This window comes from Nycticebus coucang, chromosome 3 (assembly GCF_027406575.1).
Source record: "Nycticebus coucang isolate mNycCou1 chromosome 3, mNycCou1.pri, whole genome shotgun sequence".
NCBI lineage: Eukaryota > Metazoa > Chordata > Mammalia > Primates > Lorisidae > Nycticebus > Nycticebus coucang.
Genome location: NC_069782.1, coordinates 107,444,632 through 107,459,349, shown reverse-complemented (window position 1 = coordinate 107,459,349; position 14,718 = coordinate 107,444,632). Strand labels below are relative to the sequence as shown.

The following is a 14,718-nucleotide window of genomic DNA, read 5'->3' as shown; positions in this document are numbered from 1 at the left end:
TTATGTACTTTCTTCCACTCACCATGGTATGTTATGAGGAGAGGTCCACTGTGCTTAAATAATTAAGAGATGGCAGGAGGTTAGGAAGAAATAATGTCCACTGATGACACTGGAGATTAAAAAATGGGAAATAGATTCCCAGAGGAAAAAAGTGATGGAAGAATCACAGAAGGCGGACAAGGCCCTCTAAGGAATCAAGACTGAGCTGGCTTCAGGCACAGGAGGCACAGAGAACCCCCCTCTTGCTCTACTCTTTGCCCCACCACACTCCACCAACTCTCATATGTCCCTGGGGAGGGGAACATGGCATCCAGGTTCCAGCACTGAAAGTCCCATGTCCAGGGAAACTTGTCAGTTCTGGGCAAAGCAGGCCTGCGGTCACAGTAACCCCAGATGAATATGGTGCAGCCTCCATCTCACCAGCCGAAAGTCACTGCCTTCAAAGAAGCAAACGTGAGCTGATGAAGGCAGAGGAAGAGCTCACAGCCCTGGACAGAGAGCTGCGCACCCCTGTCATTTACACATTCAATGGGGCTGAGCCAGTGGGGCCTAGAAGGGCCTGTACGGTCACTCAGGACGTTCCTGCCCAGGGAACTTGTGGTGCAGTAGAGCCTGAGGGGTGCTGCTGGAGCTGGGGGGCAGAGAGAGCCCTCCAGCCCATTATGTCAGGGACCTCAGAGTAACATGGACAAGGAAAGGGCTCAGGTTGCACTTAGGGGCCTCGCCGACATTAAAAATGAAGTCTTGTGACTTTGTTCATCTAGATGTCTTCACAAAAACTATAATTCCACGTCGAGGACCTTAAGTTTTCTGACAGACACAAGTAGTTGTAAAATAATAGTTAAGATGAAAGGAATGACATCCAGCTCGATAAACCACGGTTTCAGGATGCAGGATTATAGGTGAACCCCAACAGTTGGGAGGATTTGAAGAGAAGGAGGGACGGAGGGACTGTAGGCAGAGCAACCCCAAGACCAGCAGTGGGAAATCAGAGCGTGCTCTAGGAATGACGTAAAGTAGAGTTATTTCAACTGCTCGAATTCAACTAGGTCAATGAGCAGCTCTGTGGGTGAAAAGGTTGTGAATGCCAGCTCTGGCCTGAGAATGAGGACTTGGAAAAAACCAAAAAAACGACTCACAGAAAGTCAGGAGATGGGAAAACGAGAACAGCGTGGTTTACAAAAAAGTTGGAGTAGGAGCATCCTTAGTGCTTTGTGGCATTTTTCATAATAATAAATACTGAAATGAACTAAATATAGAAAAACAAGAGGTTAGTTGGGTACCTTTGGGTACAATCAAAGTAGAATGCTATAGGTCCACAAAAAACATGGAACTATATTTATTGAAATGGATATATATTTATATTATAGTGTTTTTAGTGAGAAAAAATGAAATTGCTAAACAGGTAGTACCACTATTTCCCCATTTATCTGGGGGGGGGGAAGGGTGGAGGAAGGAAAAGAAAAAAGGTAGAAAGGGTGGAAAGAAGAAACCAAGTGCACAGGTGCACAGGAAAACACGGAAAACATCTACTTCAAAATGGTGACAGCTATTTTTCTCCGCTAGGTCATCTTTGTCCCCCTGTGTTTAACGTTATTTCCACATCAAGTATCTATTACTTCCATGGTAAGAGAAAGTAAGTTAGAAGAGCACACAGAATGTTCTAGTATATTACAAGCAAGCAAGGAGTACCAGTGGCACAACGGGTATTAAATACTGTCAAAGGCTCTTGTAGGAAACGTCTCTGCTTTGCCAGTTAGTATTTAGCAAGAAAAGCTATTGGTTCTTGGGTTGCCTGTGTTGCTCCAGTTGTCCCTGGGAAACTGCTCAGCAGAGATGAGGGTCACTAGAACTAAACTTCAGCTGCCTCATTTCCCTCAAGTGGTTTTTACTCTGGGAGTCAAGCAGCCACCACCAGCGGAGAGCTTTAGTGGGAACTCATAGGTAAACTCAGGAAGGCCTTTTTCCATTAAGGAAAAAGACTTGCGTATCACTCAATGCAGACAATCTACCAGGCAAACGGAAACCCTGCACTGGAGGTTGGGGTGCTGCTGTGGAAGAAGGTAGAGGTCTACCAGGTGATCCCCAGGAAGCCACTGCACCTCTCTAGGACCCGAGCTTCCTACACCACACTTCTTCCTAATAGAAATTTGGCTCTGGTCTTAACTGTTCTTTGTGGAATATACAGGATAGCAGTACATATAACTTTACAGCCAGCTGTATATCTCCCACGCCCCGACGTGAAGGCAAACTCATATTTATTATCTACTTAGGTGTGTACCTTCTGCTTCTAATTCACCTCAGCAAATTTACTTCTCTTTCCCATCGTAACTGATGATACTTACTAAATACGCTTGGCATAAAACAAATTCTTGGCAGGGTGCAATGGCTCACAACTGTAATCCTAGCACTCTGGGAGGCTGAGGTGGGTGGATTGCTTGAGTTCAGGAGTTCAAGACCAGCCTCAACCAAGGGAGACCCCGTCTCTACTAACAATAGAAAAACTAGCCGGGTGTTGTGGCAGGCACCTATAGTCCCAGCTACTGGGGAGGATGAGGCAGGAGGATCACTTGAGCCCAGGAGTTTGCGATTGCTGTGAGCTATGATGCCACGGCATTCCACCCAGGGTGACAGAGTGAGACTCTATCTCAAAATAAAAACAAAATAAAAAGCCTCAAACTCTTGTTTCTTCCAAGTGTATGAGAGAAAAAGGAAAGGAGTGGGGGCAGTGGGCGGAATCAATATTTGCTGAATCGCTGTATGGCACCAGCCCCTTCATGTTCAATTTCCTCCAGTCTCCGTAACATTTCTTTATGGTAGGTGTTATATATGGATGAGGGCACCCAGGCTCAGAGATCTTAAGTAACTGACTGTAGCCCCCACAAAGGAGAAGTAAGAGCATCAGGATTGGAACCCAGGCCTAGCTGACCCCACAACTCACGCCCCAGGCCTCTCCTTCATTCCACAGAAACAACAAAAATCAGTTTTCTTATTATTTCTGAGATCCCCAGTAGCACTTAAAAAGAAAAACAGGCCGGACTAAGCTCTGTGTGCAGGCACAGCACAGATCATATTAATAATTTAGGTTCCGCTAAAGCTGAAATGGAACTCAAGGAAAACAGGTCAAAGCTGAGAGTGCCAAGTGAACGTGCACGGACCCCCCTCTCCGTGCCACAGCAGAATCCGCACTAATCCCCAGAAAGCAGATAAGAACATAATGCCTGTCAGATGCCAAATGGATGGCTACATAATTATTTTAATCTTATCCTGTGGAAAATCCACCAAAACACGTTATGTAAAATCAAATTACAACCGGACGCGGAAGACAAGGCTTTTCCATGGAGGGATCAGAGGAAGACCAGGATCTGGACTCACTCACATTGGAACAAGAGGAACACTCACTCCCTTGGCCGTGTGGCATGACGGAAAAATCAAGACCAGGGCTCGGGCCGGCCAGGTCATGACCCCATCAGCAGGGAAGACATATTTTAAATGTATTCACCGTCATTTCCACAGATCCAATTTCAGCTGAGATGGGGCCCATTCAAAACCTTTTGAAAGAAATTACAGGCTGGAATTTGAGGAGTAATAGCAGGATCACTAATTCTGTAATAATTAAGACAAGTGAATGTGTGAATTTCATATGCCTGGATTCCCAGTACTAATATATTAATTCTGTTTGGAATAAATGTGGATGGAATAAATGTGCATAACAAAGTCATTTATTTTTAGATGGCAAAGGACCGACTCCAGCTGAAGCAGCATAGTAAAACAGGATTGTTAACAATGGCCATGCTTCAAAGGAAAGAAATTAATTACAGGCAGCATTTTTAAACATCAATATGGTTATCTTCCTGTTACTTAAGGGCAGGCAAATGTATTTTGAGTGTTGACAGAGCTAAGTAAATATACTCATGTTACTGAATCAGGTTGCCAATGGCCACGCCACCGCACAGGACATGAGGTCCTTATAGCAGAGGGTGGGAGCAGGGGACAAGGTGGGGATTCAGTGACCTCAGAAGAATGTTCCTTCTAGTACGTCCTGTCTCTTTCACCCCCAACCAGCCAGATAGCATACATGTGGCAGGGACTTTGAAGACTGGAGCTTTGGAGAGGTTTACTAATAGGAAATAAAACCCATTGTTCAAAGTTATGGTATTCACAAACATTGCTTCCCTAGAACATTGTAAATGCACAATGCCGAGATCCATTATGGTCTTTTTGTACTTGATTCAAAATTGCTCTGTGTTCTGCAGTAATACTTAACATCCCCATGAAATATCGAGAGATAAAAGCAGTCACGCACCATTGTTTAAAAAGCACTTTTTAGCTAGTATTTACTATGTAAAACAAATGAACAATAACTTTGGTGATAATGAGAAAGGCATAAAAATGATACAAAAATCATTCGTATATAGAATATAAAATAATAGAAATGACAGTACAGGCAGTCCCTAGGTTATGAATGAGATAGATTCCATAGGTTTGTTAGATGAATTTGTATGTAATTCGAACAGGTGCATTTACCTAGTACCTATAATAGCCTCTGTTGGTAAATGTCAGCTGTACATAAGTTGGATGATTGTCACTTGCGGACTGCCTATAAAAGCCTCTTCCAAACACAAAGATCTTATATAACTGGTGAATACTTTGAAGGAAGAATAGCCATATAAGATGGGTGGGGGGTTACAGTCCAATAGCTGGGTTCAAGTTCTAGCTCCGCTTTTTGCTCGTTGTTACTGATCAATTCAATATCTAAGCCTCACATTCCTCAGCAGCAGAACGCAAGTAATGCCACCTCACTCAGAGGGTTCATTCCAGCACTAAGTGAGACAATTGCTTTTGGCACCTACCAATTACTTTACTGTAAATTGAACTTACTTTTTGTTAATAGGTTTCCTATCAATTCAAACTGAGGCTTACTAGCAAAGCCTAAACACATTTATTTTTGAATCATCAACATTTTTGAGAACTCCAATTTATGCTCAATCCTCCCCAACCTCAAATTTAACTTTCCATTAATTGTTCCCACAGCCAGGAAAAAAAAAAATCACTTCCTAAGGCCTAGAAGATCTCTTCTATCTTGGTACTAAGGAAAGAATCTGGCAAAGCCCACGTGACTCAATTCTAACATTTTGTCTATGTCATCAGCTGAAGTAGCTTTTTAATGTTGGTGTTAATTTATTACCATTCTACAAAATTACACTTTCATTTCTAATCTAAACTCCAAAATCCAGTCTGTCTTGAGGCCCTGAGTAGGTTATTTAAAGCCAAGTTCTTCCACAATTTTCTCATAAAAGTGATAAACATGAAATGGAAGGTGCTGGCAAACATGGGAATAGACTCTTTTCAAAAACTAAAAATATTAGCTGACACAAAATGATTTTGATCTTATGTTCAAAAATATAACATTTTGGGAATGAATTTATATGTACATTTTCTTACTTTACTGTGAATATGATTATGATCCTATTAAGGTAGGTTGCATTTCTAGTAAATATGTGAAGTGAAAGTGATTTGAAGTCAATTTATTTATTATATCTAGTTATATCACTGCCTACTTTCCAAGCTCCATTCTGCACTATTCTCTGCACAGTAAAGATTTTATAATATTAGGGATTTTCTAGGGAAAGGAACCTAATGTGATATTTAATGGTCCAGGAAAGATTCACTTCATGGGGTCAAGTATTCCATGGAAAATCATGCTTCTACTGGCAAGTTGGAGGTGAGTCCTGGCAGGAGTGGTAAAAAAACACAGTGCTGAGATGAGCAGCGCCTGTGGCTCAGAGGAGTAGGGTGCCGGCCCCATATGCTGGAGGTGGCGGGTTCAAACCCAGCCCCAGCCAAAAACTGAAAAAAACAAAACAAACAAAAAAAAAATCCACAGTGCTGGGAATCAGAGCAACCTGGGTTGAATTCCAGTTTTATACTTAAAATTGTGTAATTTGGGGCAAGTTGTTGATACATTTTCAGAGTCTAACTTCCTTATTCCAGAAAATTGGGATAATAACACCATAAGGATTTAATATAGCCATCTACTTAAAGCACCCAATAGAGCGCCCAGCATAGTTCCTCAATAAAATTATAGCTCACTAAATAAAAGAGCAGGTGAGGGCGGCGCCTGTGGCTCAGTGAGTAGGGCGCTGGTCCCATATGCCAAGGGTGGCGGGTTCAAACCCGGCCCCGGCCAAACTGCAACAAAAAAATAGCCGGGCATTGTGGCGGGCGCCTGTAGTCCCAGCTGCTCGGGAGGCTGAGGCAAGAGAATCGCGTGAGCCCAAGAGTTAGAGGTTGCTGTGAGCCGTGTGACGCCACGGCACTCTACCCGAGGGCGGTACAGTGAGACTCTGTCTCTACAAAAAAAATAAAAAATAAAAAAAATAAAAGAGCAGGTGAAATTCTGTTTCATATGCTTTTTCAGTTGGGTATTTCACTGACTAGTCCTTTGAAAAATAAAAAAAAAATCATAAAAAGTCTACAATGAAAAATGTCTAAGGAAAGATGTCCAGGTTTCAGGCTTAGTTTTCTGTTTGGTTTAAGGTGAAAGGGAGTAATATGAACACACTGATCATTCTAGGTAGCAGTTACAGAAGTGGGCCAAAGTGTTGGGTAAAGGGTAACTTGCTGTGTGTGACTAAAAATCTTACAGGCTCTAGCAAGTAGCCATCTGAGAACATAGGCAGAAGAGAATGTGCTGGAAGGCAGACAGCCAATGGGCCACGTGGGGTTCAGCAACCAGGTATGAAAGGTCTACATTGGTCAGATTATTCATTCCTCCCTCTGTCCCCAACTATCCTGAAACTGTAATACGTGCCCTATCGTGGCCCTTCTACTTAGAGTGATAAGTTGGTTGGTAGTGGATTATACGTATCATACCTTGGAGACAGATTGCATAAGTAACATCTCATTTCTTCTCAATAACCACAATATGTAAACTACACAGAGGAGATTCTTTCATTCACCCCAAGTCAATATTTTTCCCCATAAATATTTCAGCATATACACATATGCTTGAATGCAAAATAAAGGTCATTTGTTAAAACAATTACTTGATACTTCTTCTATCAGTGCATATAATTCTTAAGCTTTCTTTAATATCTACTAAGCCATCCTTTAACTACCAAGAGAAGCTAATTAATAACTGTGTTAATGAATGGAAAGTGTAGTTAACATATGAGTCTTTGGGACTATTTCTCAAAATGACAGATTTAATTCCCCAAAGGCTGTGGATAAGTTTGCTAAGAACTAACTGCAGGACTTAACTGGTTGTTTGGGAATGGTGGTCTATTAGTAAAATTTCATTCACCAAATTAATTTGGAAAATAATTTTCTGAGTGCTTACAATGTGCCAAAGCTGATAAAAACACTGCCTCATTTTCTCTATTCTGCCACCTCCTTCCTGATCACAGTTACTTAGTTAACATCCGAAAGCCCACTCTATAAGGTTGTAAAAGTTTTCTACATGTAGATTACAAGTGTTTCAATGTTACTAACTTTTAATGTCTAGAAGATCATGAACCTTCTTTCTTCCAACCCTCCCATGGCCTAGTTCTACCTTTTTTTTTTTTTTTTGAGACAGAGTCTCACTTTTTTGCCCTTGGTAAAATGTCTTAGGATCATAGCTCACAGCAACCTTCATCTCTTGAGTTTAAGCAATCCCCTTGCCTCAGCTTCCCAAGTAGCTGGGACTATAGGTGCTAGCCAGAATGCCTGGCTACTATTTTTTAGAAATGGGGTCTTGCTCTTGCTCATACTAGTCTTGAACTCCTGAGCTCAGGCAATCCACCTGCCTTGGCCTTCCAGAGTGCTAGAATTACAGGCATGAGCCACCACCCCCCACACCCGGCCTTACCTTCCTATTCTTTATCATGCAGATGGTATATCTTTCTCTTAAGACAGCAATGACTTTTGCTCTGCCAAATGGCAAGCTACAGACCTGGCAGATGTGAACGGTAGTTTCTGTCCTACCCACTTTAATAGGCTTACTTTAAGTTCGAACAGAACTGAGGATATGATTCTAATTAGTCAGAAAAGCACCCATGATGATAAATAATTTAATAGAATCAATGAAACCTAAATTGAAATCTACACGTTTTATAGACATTTGACAATATGAACTGCCCCATTTCATGATGCCAGTTTGGGGCCAAGGCATTATAATCTAGAGTAAATGGGGCAAGCACCAGAATGAAATCTGACCTTATATGTGAAAGATTTAGGCTGGATTTCCAACTGCTTTGCTTTCAATTCTTCTACTTTTAATTTATACGAACTAGGATACCAATTTTGGCAACACTGCTTATTTTCAAATATTTCTTTAGACTAAAATTTGGATTCTGTACCTGAGAGCCTAACATTATATTCAGACATTCTCCAATGTGTAAGCTACGTATTAATCAACATTTATAATCCGATGCTTCCTTTTTCAGTAACAGGATTCTGCTTAAAATTTTTCAATGTACAAGTACACCAATTATAAAGGCTTAAAGGAATCTAGATTCTAGCAATTAAATTGAAATAATTTATTTATTAAAATTCTAAAGGAATGTAGATTTTGCAGTTGAATTTAAATGATTTATTTATTGAAATTCTAATTATTAAATAATTTAACTTTTAAAAACTCAAAGGTGATCATTTTCTTCTGGGTCAAGGGCACACTTACAACTTTGACTTAAAACGTACAAAAGTAAATTATGTAACCAAAACGTGGCTCTTCTTGTAATATTCCGAAATACAAAAAGAAAAAAGTAATAACTTTCCTCTTGACATAAATTTTCACCATGTCTGTCCATTAATAAGAATCTCCCTTAAGATAACCCCTCCTACTGAGATTTAGTTGGCCAAACAAGGGACTTGGAACCACATAGGACTTGATTCCAAGGCCAGCTATTTCTGTGACCTGAGACAAGCTGCGTAACAAACCCAAGCTTTGGTTAATGCTTCAGTACACTGGCTGACTCTGCTGCCCACACCACAGCCCCCTTATTCTTCTCTGCTCATTTGTCTCTACATTCTGAACAGCAGCAGCAACTACTACCACCACCTGGCTCTTACTTGGTGCCAACCGCTGTTCTAATATTAACTCATTAAAATCCCATCATATCACCATGGCTATGCACACTTAGCTCTTTACTACCTCCACTTCGCAGGTGAAAAGTGTGAGGCACAGAGAGATTCAATAACTTCCCAAGACCACACAACTAACTGAACTCAGTTCCTGCTCTTTATCATTACCCTGGACTCCCTCTCATCATCCATCAACCTACCCATCCACACAGCAAGCCCCAGTTTGCTTGTAGTAGATAATTATGATACCACCTACAGCCTGAAGGAGCTCCTACTCTCCTGGGTAGGACAGAGATATAAACACATAGTTACAGTACAGAGTTATCAACTATGCCGATAGAGACCAGGCTCCCTGGAGACCTGGAGTCCATGTACTCGATGGAGCAGGAAACAGAGCAGGTTCCCTTAATCTCATCAGGATCCATGTGATTCTCTCCCACAAAAGTCCAGCTCCTGCAGTATAAAACCTCATCCTGCCCGGCCTCTTACATCATGCATACTATGGTAACTAGACCTGGGGAAAGCCAGCATCCGGAAGCACCAAGCGTTTACAGCAAGATACAACACTACAGTTGTATGTTCATGTCTTCTGAAACCTCAAACATGCAAATTGCTTTGGCTCAAAAAGAGAGCACTATAGTTGTATTACAATAAGCCCAGTGATTAAATACAGATTTCAACCACATCCTAACCCAAGTTTAAGTCTAGAGCCACCACTTACTAGCTGGATGACGTCAGGCAAGATATTTGGTTTCCTCTCTGAAAATGGGGATGAAAATGATGCCTACCTCAGGAAAATTGTGGAAGAGAAAAAAATAACTCAAGGCATTTTGCACATTGCCTGACATACAGCAAGCATCTAACTGACTGTGATGTTGTCATTATACAATGTATCTGAGGATATGAAGTCCTAGGATGTTGGTAATTTTCATTTCTTTCTTCCATCCCGCCCCCCAAATATTTTTTTTGAAACAGAAACTCAAGGCAAAACATTAAAATCTATAGCAGATAAACAGACACACTACAATATGGGTTACTTAGAGACATCAAACCTGACATTTAAGGTTTCATATGTCTAGGAAATAGCTTACCATTTAAAAGGTTTTCTGAAACAGGCCCACTCTGATGGATGGCTGTGTAAATACTAATGCCATATCCAACATAGGTTGTGGAGTATAGTAGTTGAGAATACAAGCTAGAGACTTTGCCCAGAACTAGTATCCTAGCTCTGCCACTGCCGTGTGAGAACTTTGGGCAACCAGCAAAACGGTTCATCCCTCAGTTTCCTTACCTGTAAAATGGGGCTAATGAAATACTTTCTTTGTAGGGTTATTGTGGAGATTACATGAGCCACCACCTATAGAGCAATGTAACACTCTATATGGTGCATAATAAGTGGTCAATTATTGTCTTGAGAGAAAAGACATGAATCGAGGACGTTTAATTCCTCCTCTTCTCCTTCGAGCCAGGAACTTGGCAGTTACCCTAGAATCTGATCTCTCTCTCTCACATCCTACCTACATCCACCGCCAAGTTCTACTGAGTCTTCCCCAAAATATCTCTGGTATGCTACACCCCCTCGCCACTGGCATAGTCTCCGTCCTGGTTCAGGCTCTCCGCATCCCATGTCTGGGTTACCATCAGGCTTCCCGACTGCTCTCCCTGCTGCTACAATACAGATGCTTGGGCGGGGGCTCTGCATAAAGCTGTTCACGCTCCTCTCTCCCTGTGCCACCGTGAAGGTCTGTCCCTCCTTTGAGCTGGACGATTTCCAAACCCTGTAAGATGGCACACAAACGTCTTTGTGCTCTAGCTCTGCTTATCTTTCCTGCCCCACACTCAGGCCCTCTTTGCTCCAGGCATTCCAAAATAATGTTTGTTTTCCACACACCCAGTGGGCTCCCTACTCCCATCACTTGGGGCATGGGATTCCTGTCCTGCTTGTCTGCCCTGCTGACACCTCTTTCAAGATTCAGCTTTACTAAGTAAGAACCTGTTCTGAGCTCATCCTGTCAACTGGGGGTCCTTCTGTGGGCTCCTATGACTCCCTTTTCTTACTTTATGTAGGGCAATTAATAGTGCTTTTAACTTTTTCCCTGCCTCTGCTGGGAGACCCTGTTCTGTGGTCAGTAGGCCTTATTTACCTTTCTCTCCAACATCTGATGCACCGTCTCATGCACAAAAGTCACTCAATGAGTGTTTGCTGAACAAATGCAATGAGAATACAGCAACAAATATTCACTTCTGCTCTGCCACGGGATAAACGTAGGTAAGTTTGACATCAATAATCGGAAGACATGTTAATCATCAAATATTTGCTACTGTATCCCAGTATCTAGCACTGTGTCAGGCGTATATATATATGTGTGTGTGTGTGTGTGTGTGTGTGTGTGTGTGTATGTGTGTGTGTGTACATACATACCATCAGCACCCCATGTCTGGATCATGGGATGTGTGGAGGAAAAGAGGAGGATGAACTCCATAATGTTTCCTTTTTAAATATAAGATTCCTTGGGTTACCTCAAATTTTTTTTGACAGGACATGGTAAATATATAGGTGCATCCATTCATATACTAAAAACAAAAACCAAAAAGAAAAACAATTTTTTTTTTATTGAACAAACTGGCATTATTTAAGCATCACTTCTCCTCATATTCCTCACTATTGAAATGTGTTTTACAGTTCACGTGGGGAGAGGGTAATCATGCAGGTAACATAGCACCAGACTCCAGTGGCAACAAGGACGTACAGGGACTGCAGCCTGCACCACAGGCTTCCAACCCTCCTGGGTGGGTGGTAGGATCAGCCATCTACTCGTGGACCAGACACCTTGCAGGAAACAAGAGGTGTAAAGCGCTCTTCTCTGCAAGTTGCTTAGTCATGGCACAGATCCAATATTTACCTGCCCAAAGGCACTCTGTCCACCTTTGGCCTGCCTCCCACTGGCTGCCAACCTAAGCAGCCCATCAGCAGAGATGTGAGAAAAAGAAGGGAAGGGCCATGGGGCAGTGCGGGAAAGGGAGCTTTATTAAAATTCAACTAATTATAACTTCCTAGAAGTTTTCTATTTTTTTTTTTTTTGATGGTCATCACTTATTCCTGGCAAGTATATTCAAAAGAGACTCAATGTATAATTCAATGGGCTTTAAAAAAACTTGATAAAACGTGAATCCATTATTAAGTCTACATATATACAGGGTGGCCATAAAGTTCAGGTGCAATTTAAAATACTGTAGAGCACAATTCAAAATTATATACAAAGTTTATGGCCACCTTGTATTTATGATTAGATGATGACATTTGGTGATATCCCGTACCTTACAATGCTGTGTCATAAGACAGAATCAAGAAAGATTCATCTTGGGCTTGATCAAACCTGAGCTGCAGGAGTGCCATGCACCAAATCCCTTATTGAGTAAATCAGATACTCTTCAATAAGTTTTTCCCTAAATTTTTCTGTTTTGTGATGTTATGTGAGTATATTCACTACTTTAATTAAAACATCTAAGAGGTTATTTCTGCACAGGAACAAGAAAAACTATCCTCATAATAATCCATAAAGTATTTAAAAGCAGCTTTTTCAATGGACGTGGAATCTATAATATGGAAGAAAGTAACCTATAGGCCTTCATTAGGTCTTACGAAAAGGTGAAGGAAAAGAAACTCAAAAGTCAAATCAACTCACTTTGTAGGGATATAAGAGTTGTATGGACCCTACCACCAAAAGAAATCTAGAGTGTGTCTTCAAGATAATTTAATCTTAACTTTGTGCATTACAAGTAGTCCAGGAAGTAATTTTACTATGAATACTGTATCTCCTGTAATATGCTGAGTGTTTGTTAGGAAATCTGTCCACTCTACTGTGCCATGCATTAGCAAGGAAAACAGCAATGAAAGTGTTATCCACGAGCCACTTTTTTGGATCTCCTCTGTGAGCATCCTGAGAACAAAACATTTAAATCCTCTTGCACATTTACAATAGTGATATTGATATTTCTCCATGTTCCCTTCTGGTTGCTAAGAGATTTACATTGGCCACACTCTGTTGTACTCATAACAAAGCATTTTGGTCCACAGAGCATTTGCTTCAGACCAATGAGTCCAGGAACTCTCTTTGCCTCATGCCTTCCCTATTTTGCTTCCAAGACAAACAGGGGCCCAGGCACAAAGGCAGCAGGTCTGTCATTGCTGCTATAGGACACTGCTGTACACAGGCCTGGCCAGCCTGGCCTCTCTCATGCACAGTGTCAACAGGGACGATGCAAATAGCTTCATGTAAACATACTTTCCCTGTGTTGGTGAGAAGCTAGTGCATGTTAGGGGTGGGCAAAGATATGGGCAGAGATGTGGGTAGAGAGGGGGCATCAATAGTGACTTACCCACAGACAAACCTAATACAATGAAATTAGACCAGAACCTAGTAAAACACAGGGATTTCATAACAACTCTGCTGTGTGATACTTTGAAATATGCCTGCACAGAATCTCTTAACCTAAGTTTGTCCTGTCATGGAAATATAAGTCCAGAAGTTTATTTACAAGAATACTGAAGTACGAACTATCTATATTTAACATCTTGCAGCAAAACAACTGCAGCCCTCTAGCTGCTAGAGCCTGCGACGTAAAAGAGGCTGAGAGTCTTCTATAGATCTCAACTCTGAAGAAAATGGCAAAGGTACCAACAATATTCATTGGTCACTGGTGAAGAGGGGCACACAGAACAGATGAAATCTGCATATCATTTAGAAAGGACATGCACCAGGGCTCAGAGCAGATTAAGCTTATTGTTCCCTTGGGAATTCTCACAAAGAAACATAAAAATGCTTTATGACCTGACTTCCATATTCAGATCACAGAGTTTTAGTCAATTTTTATTAATTGCTGAAGAGGCAAAGTGCTTTAGGGTCTGTCCCCCAGGTCAGTACTTAGGACTTATATTTAAGGGTAGAGCCAAGAGGTACTCCATAAATATGGTCAGGCAGTAATAAAACACCACTGACCCAGAATATTTCTCCTATTTTTCCTCCTGCCCCTGGAATATCAGCAGGAGATCATCTATAATCAGGCTTGGCAATCACTGCTGAAGGTTGCAGGGCACAGGAATTCCTGCATTCAGGGTAATCACTCTCCCCCCAGCAGGAGAAAACAAATCTCAGTGATTTGGGCTTTATTTAACAAAAGAAAGTTATTTCTAGCAGCTTATTTCCACCTCACAACCTAACCAAAAGCAGCTTATGAAAGACAAGAGGTAAAAGAAAGGGGAAAAAAAGCAGATCAGGAAATGACTTTTCTGCTACATCTTTAAGGTCGCAGTGCTGCCTGAGAAAGGCACACATGTGACACAGTTCCAGCACAAAAGCTCCTTTTCCAAGAGACAGACCTCTAAGAAGTACAAAGCCTGGCCCTCTGGCCTCTCCCTCACACCTAAGTCACGGCAGGCCATTTAACCTTGATCAGGCTATGAAGAAACTACTTCTAACTCCCCGGCAACACCTTCCCGTGTCTCGGAAACCTGCCCGTGCCCATGTAAAGTAAAGCGCACCTTCCGCAGAGCCCTGCATTCACCCCACAGGAGAAAGCCTCCCCTCGCCCATCCCATGGCCAGGGTCTGCCCTAAGGTTTCTTCACCTGTTCCCAATTTACAAACCCAGT

At 41.7% G+C, this 14,718-nt stretch overlaps 1 protein-coding gene across 4 annotated transcripts in view; it reads right to left on the bottom strand.

The window, feature by feature from the left end:
* The window catches only part of ANK3 (ankyrin 3), a 545,106-nt gene that overhangs the window by 331,834 nt on the left and 198,554 nt on the right, over nt 1-14,718 (bottom strand). The gene's annotated exons all lie outside the window — the stretch shown is intronic.